This window comes from Argiope bruennichi, chromosome 1, assembly GCF_947563725.1.
Source record: "Argiope bruennichi chromosome 1, qqArgBrue1.1, whole genome shotgun sequence".
Classification (NCBI taxonomy): domain Eukaryota; kingdom Metazoa; phylum Arthropoda; class Arachnida; order Araneae; family Araneidae; genus Argiope; species Argiope bruennichi.
In genome coordinates, this window is record NC_079151.1 from 83,969,020 (window position 1) to 83,979,066 (window position 10,047).

General features: G+C 27.7%; 1 protein-coding gene across 1 annotated transcript in view; it reads right to left on the reverse strand.

Annotated features, from left to right (window-relative positions):
- Positions 1-8,860, reverse strand: part of LOC129971584 (long-chain-fatty-acid--CoA ligase 1-like) — a 48,540-nt gene extending 39,680 nt beyond the window's left edge. Inside the window, exon 1 of the mRNA XM_056085488.1 lies at positions 8,668-8,860. The gene's annotated coding sequence lies outside the window, so the exon portion shown is untranslated. The remainder of the gene's footprint in view (positions 1-8,667) is intronic.
- Between the last annotated feature and the right edge of the window lie 1,187 nt (positions 8,861-10,047).

Below are 10,047 nucleotides of genomic sequence, written 5' to 3' on the forward strand. Positions count from 1 at the left end.
CGCATAACTCATAAGTTCCGGAAATATTCTATCCATCTGAATCTGATCCATCCATCAAAAATTTTAAATAAAAAAATCATGTAAAAATAACCATTTCAGATAAGAAAAAGTAAATATAAAACCTATGAACAACCATCGGCAACGATCTGAATTTGATCCTTGAGTCACATGGCTGATTTGTTATTTCTCTGTTAATGAGTCAAATAAATGTCACCAAAGATTCTAATCCACTTCATTAAATCATGAAGGAAAAACTATATCGTATGCATTTTTAGCCGTTATCGAGTTGCTTGTTTTTCATTTTAACGGAAGGTCAAACAACAAGCAACGGAAATAAATAAAAAGAGATTAGAAAACAACACTTTTTTTTTTACTGGCAAATGATCAAGCATTTATCATTAAACAAACAACATAATTGAGGTAAGAAAAAATAATTAAAAAAAATCGTTTCAAGTGCTTATTTTATTCGTTCTCAATAATTTATTTCTTTGCATCCAAAGCTAAAAATTGGTTCGGCATACATGGGAAATTTTTTTAACCAAAGTGAGTTCTTTGGGTATAAATTAATGTAATCAAAAAACTGATTTAAACTTTTAAAAATTATATTTAAAGTTAAAACATTAAGTAATAAAATTTACAAAAAGTATAGTTTATTAATTTCAGATTAGAACTGCAAATAAATTGAAGCCGTTTTCAATCATTATTTCTTATTTATAATTTACGAAATATTGCAGAAATCAAATCGAAAAAGTATCCGGATGCTTCTTATTTATAATATTTAAATTTTAAAACGAAAACCAAATATACTAATCGGTTAAAGTTTCTTTTTAAAATGGATGGAATGTTACAGCGGTGCATGAGACTGAATGTTAAAATCCGTGCATATTTAAATATTCTAATGCCAAAGTGACTTTTAAAAATTTAATCCGATAATTAGGGAATTGTGTTTTTATACCATATTAAAGAGAATAAATATACGGCATTATGAATTAAAGAATTAAATGATTTTGAATGCTTCAAAACGCGCAGAAAAATTATACAATTTAAATGGCAACAGTTGAAAATACAAAATAAGGATATAGTACGTTTGTGGAAGATACTTCAATCAATTGATTGAAAAATCAAGTTGTCTCTAAAAGAATTTTCGCAAATGTCTTTGGTAATATATAATTTGAAAACTTTATATATATATATATATATATATATATATATACAGTGGCTCAAAAAATTAAGAATACACTTTACTTTTACTTGATAAATCCGACTTTCAATATAAATAACACATTACAGGGAAGTGCAAACATGTTTTTATTTTTACACATAACAACTGGTTTAATTTAGAGTAAAAATAAAGAAAAATCAAAGAAAAACTTCTAAATTGAAAAGTTTCAGAAGCATTTTAAATAAACATACTTATATTCTTGCCTCAAAAAATTGAGAATACACCAATGAAATTTTTGTAATATCTCGCAAAGAATAAAAATTTCAATATTTAATTGCATGTCTTTTAGCTTTTATAATGTCCTTTAAACGTCCTGGTACCGATTAGACAAATTTTCGGTGGTATCTGAAGATATTTTACCCCATTCTTCTTGCAACACTTGTTTTAAATGACTTTTATTTCTAATTTTGTGTTTTTAACCACTTTTTTAGTATGGCCCACGAACATTCAATGGCATTAATGTCGGGGTACTATGGTGGTGTGTGTAACTGCTGTTTACAATGAAAAAGACACCATATTTTGACGTTACGTGCATTCTGTTTAGGGTTGTTGTCCTGCTGGAAAATGGAATTTCCATCTAAACCCAAATTTTTAACACTTTCCTTTAGATTTCTGCGACCATATGGTTCATCCAACTTGTTGCAGAAACTTTTCAAATCATAGGCAGAAGTATAAGTGCTGAAACTGGCCGAAATGCCATTAGACAAGCAGGATATAAAAGTCGCATTATTAGAGAGAAACCGTTCATCAGCTTGTAAATTCAGAAAAAGCATTTGAAGTTTGCAAAAACTCATCAATTGAATACCAATAACCTTTGGAAGAAAGCTATATTTAGTAATGAAAGAAAACTCAACATTATTGGCAATGACAGTCAAAGTACTGTATGGAGAAAGCCTAATACTGCTTTGGATCCAAAAAATTTACGTCCTACTGTTAAACATTTTGGTGACTCCGTCATGATTTGAAGTTACATGGCTTCATCCGGGGTAGGAAATTTAATTTTTATAGATGGCATTATAAACGATATGGTTTACTTGGATATACTTAGAAGCGATCTAAAGGAAAGTGCTAAAAATTTGAGTTTAAATGGAAATTTCATTTTCCAGTTGGACAACGACCCAACGCATATAACGTCAAAATATGGTGTCTTTTTCATTGTAAACAGCAGTTACACACACCACCACATTACCCCAACATCAATACCATTGAATGTCTGTGGGCCACACTCGAAGCACTAGTCCAAAAACACAAAATTAGAAACAAACCCCATTTAAAACAAGTGGTGCAAGAAGAATGGGTAAAATATTTTCAGATACCACCAAAAATTTGTCGAATCGGTACCACGACGTTTAGAGGCCATTATAAAAGCCAAAAGACATGCAACTAAATACTGACACATTCTTTCTATGCGAGATATTACAAGAATTTCATTGGTGTATTCTCAATTTTTTGAGGCAAAATTCTGCGTATGTTTATTTAAAATGCTTCTGAAATTTTTTAATTTAGGAGTTTTTCGTTGATTTTTCTTTATTTTTACTCTAAATTAAACCATTTGTTATGTGTAAAAATAAAAACATGTTTGCAATTCCCGATAATGTGTTATTTATATTGAAAGTTGGATTTATCTAGTAAAAGTAAGGTGTACTCTCAATTTTTTGAGCCACTGTATATATTTTTCATTTGAAATTTTTTTTAAACGCTTTTATTTTACTTTGTACGTTTCATATTTTTGAGGAGAAAGCTTTGTAATTGAGATTTCATTCATTTCTTTACGTAGAACGATTTTGAAATTTTGCACATATATATTGGTTTCTATTGCTAATAGAATATTTTAATTTTTGAGCTCTTAATTATAAATTAATACATTAACTTTTTGCTCTAGGAAAAGTAATTCGATGTTTAGTTATTCAATTAATATAAGAACTTGCTTATTGTCCAGAAAAATATATATAAATTTTTTTAATTGAATTTATCCGACAAATTAACCTGCATCTCCTTACTACTCTGTAGGTATTTTTAGCAATCAAAATTAAAAGAATAAATAAAATGTCAAAATGATGTACTGTCTTAAATAGTGTCTGAAAGGAGATATCCTAGTATAAAAAGGGTTAATTTAGCCAGTAACTGATTTTACAGAAATGGTGCATCGGTAAATTAAGTGGCAAAATATTTATTTAAATTATATAATATTTGCAACCATGAATTATGAAATATGTTAAGACTAAAAAAAAAAATAGAAACTAATAAAAAAGTTTTAAACATCATTCTGTTAGTGTAGCAAAAAGCTAGAAATATTTTTGATAGTATATCTAAGTAATATTAGAAAGAAAGGAATACATAAAGTAACTATATGAAAGAAACTTTTAGATAATCGACAAAAAAAAAACAACGTAATTAAAATTGTGATTATTCTACTTACGTGAATGTTAATAGAATAATCATAAACATGATTATTCTAATGACTTCGAATATTTTTAAATCTAGTATTTTTACAATCTTGTCTTTGGCATCCATACTTTGGATAAAAAAATAATTAAAATTAGAAATTAAAGATTATAAAAAATAAGAAAAATTTATTTTTAAAATAGGAATATGTTAATTAATGCCAATTATTAATGTTCATAATTGGATGAAATTAGAATTAATAACCGAGTTAGAATGTTTATTGATTTAGCAGAATATTAAACATACAGATTATGTGAAAATTAAAATATAGTTTAGTTTAGTTACATAAAGGTACCGTTTTAAAGCAATAGGGCTATTTTGGGACGGATCTCATATTTCTGAATCGCGGTCAGATGTCAAGGACGACACTTGAACTGGTACTACCTTCTTCAGACTTAGCTGCGTAAGGATTTGATTTCGATGAATTGAACGTGTACAAGACTACTTATATAGAGGTTCTTCGGTGGAATATGGCCTCGAACTGGGGAATCCTGTAATCCTGAAGCCGAGACCTTATCCCCTGACCATCGCGGCAAACATATTTCAGAATATTCTATTTATATTTAGAAATTTAAAATTAGGAATATTATGATTATATTCCTTAGATCTTAATTTTTTAAAGAAAATTACTTTAAAGGGATTCAATTTATAAAAATTTCTTAAAATATTTGTATTAAATTTTTTTTAAAAAAAATTAGAAATTTAAAACTATTTTTTATTAAATTAATAGGAAGTGATATTCTTCAAGATAAAATTTTACATGGCCGTTTCAAGCACAAATGTAAAAGGTGGTCGGTTTGTAATAGTTGTTAGCATAGATTCCTAGATAATGTTTAGAGTTTTGAAATTTTTCCAAGTCACATTGTTTGTATTAAGAAATAAAACTAAAAATTATTTTTAAAAAAACACTTTTACTAGTGTATTTAAAAGGGAAAATAATTTAAATAAAAAAATTTAGAGGCCACTAAAGCATGCAGTGTAAAAGCATGCAGTGTAGAAATAAATAGAAGGCCAAATGAAAATGAATTAGTTAAAGAAGAGAATAAAAGCAATAATGAATATTATGAGAAGCAAAATGTTCGAAACATTCACTCCGCAGAAAATTTTTCTAAATATGATAACGTTCAAAGTTTACTTAACCTCTTCGCATGTAAAGACATGCCTGATAAGAGTACCTAATAGGATGCGCCATCTAATTAAAAAGTTAAGTAAATTCATTGGTCAAATGTTTAGATTTTTGCTTAGTACTCCACTCTTATAATTTTTGTTTCATTCCAAATTTCAGAGAAAATATTCTTTCTTTTTAATATATCGATAAAAGAGTTTTTTTTTAATTTTATTAATTTCATTTGAAGACGACTGAATAAAGCAAAAGCGGAAGTAGATAAGGAAATAAATTATTTTGTCATCTTTATGTGACAAAAATAATTAATCCATTCAAAATGAAATGATTTAGACAGTTTTTTTTTTGTTTGAACAAGAAAAAGATATGTGAAAACGATTTTTTAAAACAAATTTAAATAAATCTAATAAAAATAGCATAAAGAGATAGTTTCCGACTGAAAATCTTTCTTTGAAATATTTCAATAAAATAATGTCTTACTAATGGCATTTTTAACAATCCCATTTTAGATATGGAAAATTGAGATGATTCAATTTATTAAAAATGCATTGAGATAATCTGATTTATATTTAGAAACATTTTTATTTCATCTGATGAGCCAACGGAGTCATTAAAGTTCGCAAAATAGATGTATCTTTAATGCATAATAAATGCAGAATTTATAAGATATATTATAATGTGATTGAGTATTATAACAAATACATGAAAAATGAACATTGGATTCCAAAAGATAACTATCGCGGTACTGTTGATGTGAACATAAACTAATTCGATTGAATTGGCACTTACAATTGATGCATATCATGTAGATATGAGTGAATTCCTTTGTGTTTTTCTGAACATTCTTAATCGTCCTCACATTTTTACTGTATGCTTAAGATTTGTTTGTTGTTTCTGGAGCAGCAATCATATTAGGCTATATCACTCCAGGCCTTGACAGGCAAAATTTTGAAAATTGTTGAAGGCGACGACAACAACAAATATAACTGGACAAACGAATGCTTAAAATCCTATACTTTTGAGATAATGGAATATATTAAGATGTAAAGAATCACTTAAGAAATTCTTCAAAATAGAATGCGTCGCTCCAAAATTATCCCCTTTATTATTATTAAAAATCAGAACGATATGTATGAATGTATGGGATAGATAACCGATTTGCAAGCAAAACGCATAAAAGGAGGTTCTGCAAGTAATAAATGAAGATGTGTGAAGAATGCAAGGACTATTAAAGATTCGTGAACAAAAGACATTTTATTGATGGTTGTTTGCTCCGCAATTTATTATTAGCTTGGTTAGCTCAGGTGTTTTATCACCAGTTTTACTTCTACGTTTAAAATAGGAATTATATCCCCATATGGAAAAATTCCTCTCGGTATGCTGCTTTTATAGCTTCATTAGCAGTATCATTCTGATGAAAGCCTACATGATTTAGTATCCAACAGAAAGATATTTCAAAGCGTTGACTGAAAAATTTCCAGTACTTTTATTATCAATGGTTAACTATTTATCAAAGCTGATTTAAGAACTAAACAAATTCACTAATTGATAAGTACTACAAACAATGCAGAATGAGCAAGATATAAGGAATTTCCTCGGTATACTTTACATGCAAGTTATTCTGAATGCAGGTATCAAAATGTTTCTATGCAATTCTATTCTTTGGAGAGAGATATTCTCTTGCAAGTTTCAAGAGATTTTGAGCTCTTTTAGGAAGAATTTAGTAATTCCCATTTGTTAAGACTAAGTTATAAAGCTATATAATTGCTGTTGGGATGGTTGCTAACAACTGAGCCGGAACCTCCATCTTTAATTTCTGTGTTATGGTAACTTCTAAAGACTGGAGAAAACAAAAATGAGAATTTTCTGGAATTTATATTATCGAATCTTAATAATCGAATCTTATCGAATCTTCCCTCAAAAAAAAAAAAAAAAAAAAAAAAAAAAAAATGAGAACCATCGCCAACATTTTTATGTATTATGGAACTCGACAATACTGGTATAATCTTGACATTCCGAAGTTAATCGGTTGGGGGGCGCATTTAAATATAAATAATGTTGGAATTATCTTTTTAAGTGCTTAACCTGCAATTTTCAAGAGTTGCATTTTCTGCTGTATCCTGTGACTTTCACCAATGTATTTTTCACAGTCTTCAATTACATTTTGATATTATAGGACAGTATATAATACTATTATTTATACAACTGCTGGCTTGGTTAAAAAAATATTTGAAGTTTTTGTAAATGTCGCTTCTAAATAGAGTTAAAAATCATTAGAAGATTAAAACAAAAATTTTAAAAGAAATTCGAATTTTCAATCTAAAAAGTCGAATTATGTTAATATTTTAGGTTTGATTAGTCTACCTTTATTTTAAAAATTTATTGTTAATTATATATCAGAAATAATGCATTCTAAAACTTGCATTTAATATAGTTGCAACGAGTGTAAGTATATATTCAGTTATTAAAATGTTGAAAAAATACATGTATAAAATATATTGAATTGCAAAACACATTTAAATATATTTCTAAAAGTTACTGGAGTTTTTAATTAAAAGTTAGGAGATTTTTTAACAAGATTGACATCCCTGAAATGTTTAAAAAATTAACTGAAAAACTTTTTAAATTTTTGCCGAAAGCTTGTTAAATTCGTTATAATTAATGAAAGCTGAAGAGCTTATTAAATTTTAAAATGCCATTAAAATGTTTCATGTTAATGAGTTTTCATGTTAAACAATTGAAATTTTGGGAATATTTGATTTAACAGCTGTCAGTTATTATATTTTTAATTTATTCACGTCTTTAAAGTTTCGCAGTCATTATTACAAAATTATAAATTTATCTATTAAAAAAACAAATAGGAAATTAATATGCTGTTTCCCATCTTTTAACACGTTTTTATTAACTCGCTATTTGCTCTGTATGTTCGGTTCAAATTGATTTTAAGCTAACTTCCCAATGAGCTGTAGACTAGCACTTTCACATTCACGGCTCAAACCTGATATTTGAACAACTTATTAAATTAGATGCCCTTTTCTTTGCTAATTCTTAATTATAGCAAAGAAGGGGGTCATCTAATTAGATAGATGGTACGATACAATTAGAAAGTAAGCGTAACCTGCTGGTGATGTCCATGGTACTGAACGTATTAAATATAGTTCGGATTAGTGAAAGCAATGCTTCTTTAAAGAACAGAACAATTTTTGACAAAGAATACAAAAATTTATTATTATTATTATTATTTTGTGACGCAAATCGTACTATTTTCATTAAGCAAAAAAAAAAAAAAAAGGCATGTCTCAAAAACCAATATTTATTAGTCAAGTTCAAGACTATTAATAAAGCATTTTTGTAATTTTTCATTATAGGTATCTATTCTGAAATTTCCCAGTTTTTATTAATTAGAAATGAAAAAAATAATATATTTAATGATTAGTTTTAAAGGTCTTTTGATATTAAAATGCTTCGAACATCCATTTTGATTTGAAAGTTTCTAAAATCAATCACTTTCCCAATAATCTTCCGTAATCCATCTAATCGACAACTTCCTATATTTTATTATACAGACTTCTAATACAGCACACAAGAGAATATTTAATAGGTTATAATGATACAATGTTGTAAAAAAAAATTTCGCTCGCTTAGCAATAATCCTTTTTTAAAAAAAATAGTTCTATAAGTTTAGAATAGAATGTATTAATTCTATTTCAGTGCTGGAATACACCCGATTATCTTGAGCAAAAGGCTAAGTTAGTGATTTGACAAAAAAAAAAAAAAAAAAATATGATAACATATGACAATACTCCGAAAGCAATTACAGAGGAAGCAATTTCTTCATACATCTATAAAAGTAAACATTAAAACAGTCCAAGCTTACCAGAAAAGTTTCCAAGTAGTGATTTTTATCGAATTTGAGTCAATTAGATTATTTTCCGTGTTTACAGCGAGGGAAAGGACCCTTTGATCAACAAAGCCTCCAGTTTGAACATGAAAGCACTCCTTTCACGACTGCTTTGTAAACAAAGTCTTTTTCGGGACGCGACTCTTTTCTCCTCCCACGCCAAAGCTACTGAGTGAGAACGCAGAAAAGTTCCTTCTACTGCCAGTCCCCTTTCCGAGCTTCCGGAAGGCACCGAAAGAGATAAGGGTTGGCCAGGGCTGAAAACCGGTTTATTTTTGTACTATATTATCTAACTAAAAAGATTTCTGAAAAGAAAAATGAATTAAAATATGTGTTGAAGTTATTAAGGTCAATCAATTTCCAAAACTCATTCATATTCAATGCTAGCCGCTTTTGGCTACCATTTGATTCTCCAAGAATAATAGTTGCTAAAAATTTCAATTAAATATATTTATACCGAAAAATGATAAACTAAATCATCACATCTAGATAATCAATAATGGAAAAGAGCCAAGATGAAATATTTGTAGTAACAATGAAAATTAGTTGTGTTTCACATCAGCAATGAAATATATTCTTGTAAAATACGCTTAAAATAATATTTAAAACTGATTAAAAACAGAAAAGAAATTGGTATAATTTAAAAGATACTTTTTTTAAATTTTAAGATGGTATAAAATTTATTTTTGTTTTATATTATTTATAAAAGCTATTTCGAAAATTCTAGCTTAATTTTTTATCATAAAAATTCTAATTAAAACATAATTCTTTCTACCCGAAGTATATATGTGCCAAGTTTAGTAGCTCTAGATCAAATAGTATAGCCTGTTGAATACCATGACGTATGCGCGCATACACACAAACGCATTCATCTTTATTGTTAGTAGAGATATAATGAAAATTGAAAGCAGATAAATTTTCATCGAATTTCTTGAGTAAGCCCTAGAGGATTTCTAAACTTTTTTTCGACCTAACATTCAGTGAAAGATTCTGGGACATAATGTACCCATATTAATATCAAAGCAAAACTTGAAAACGAAATATTATTTAACATTTATCAATATTTTCCGAGATATCTCGTTTTCGTGTAATGCTTTTTTTAGAAATTGACTAATATGCTAATTCAAATAAATTAGACGAATTAATAGACGTCATTAGAATACATTCATTTTTTTTACGTATATTGACCAGAGCAGGTGTACTCAGCGCATAATACATGTTCTACTAGTGGTATGTTAATTTCGATAATAAATATTTTTACACAAATGGGGCTAAATTAATTAAATTTTAAAAAATTTAATTTAAAAAGTATTTTTTTTAAAAAGGATTCAAATTGTACTATTTTTAACATCTCGT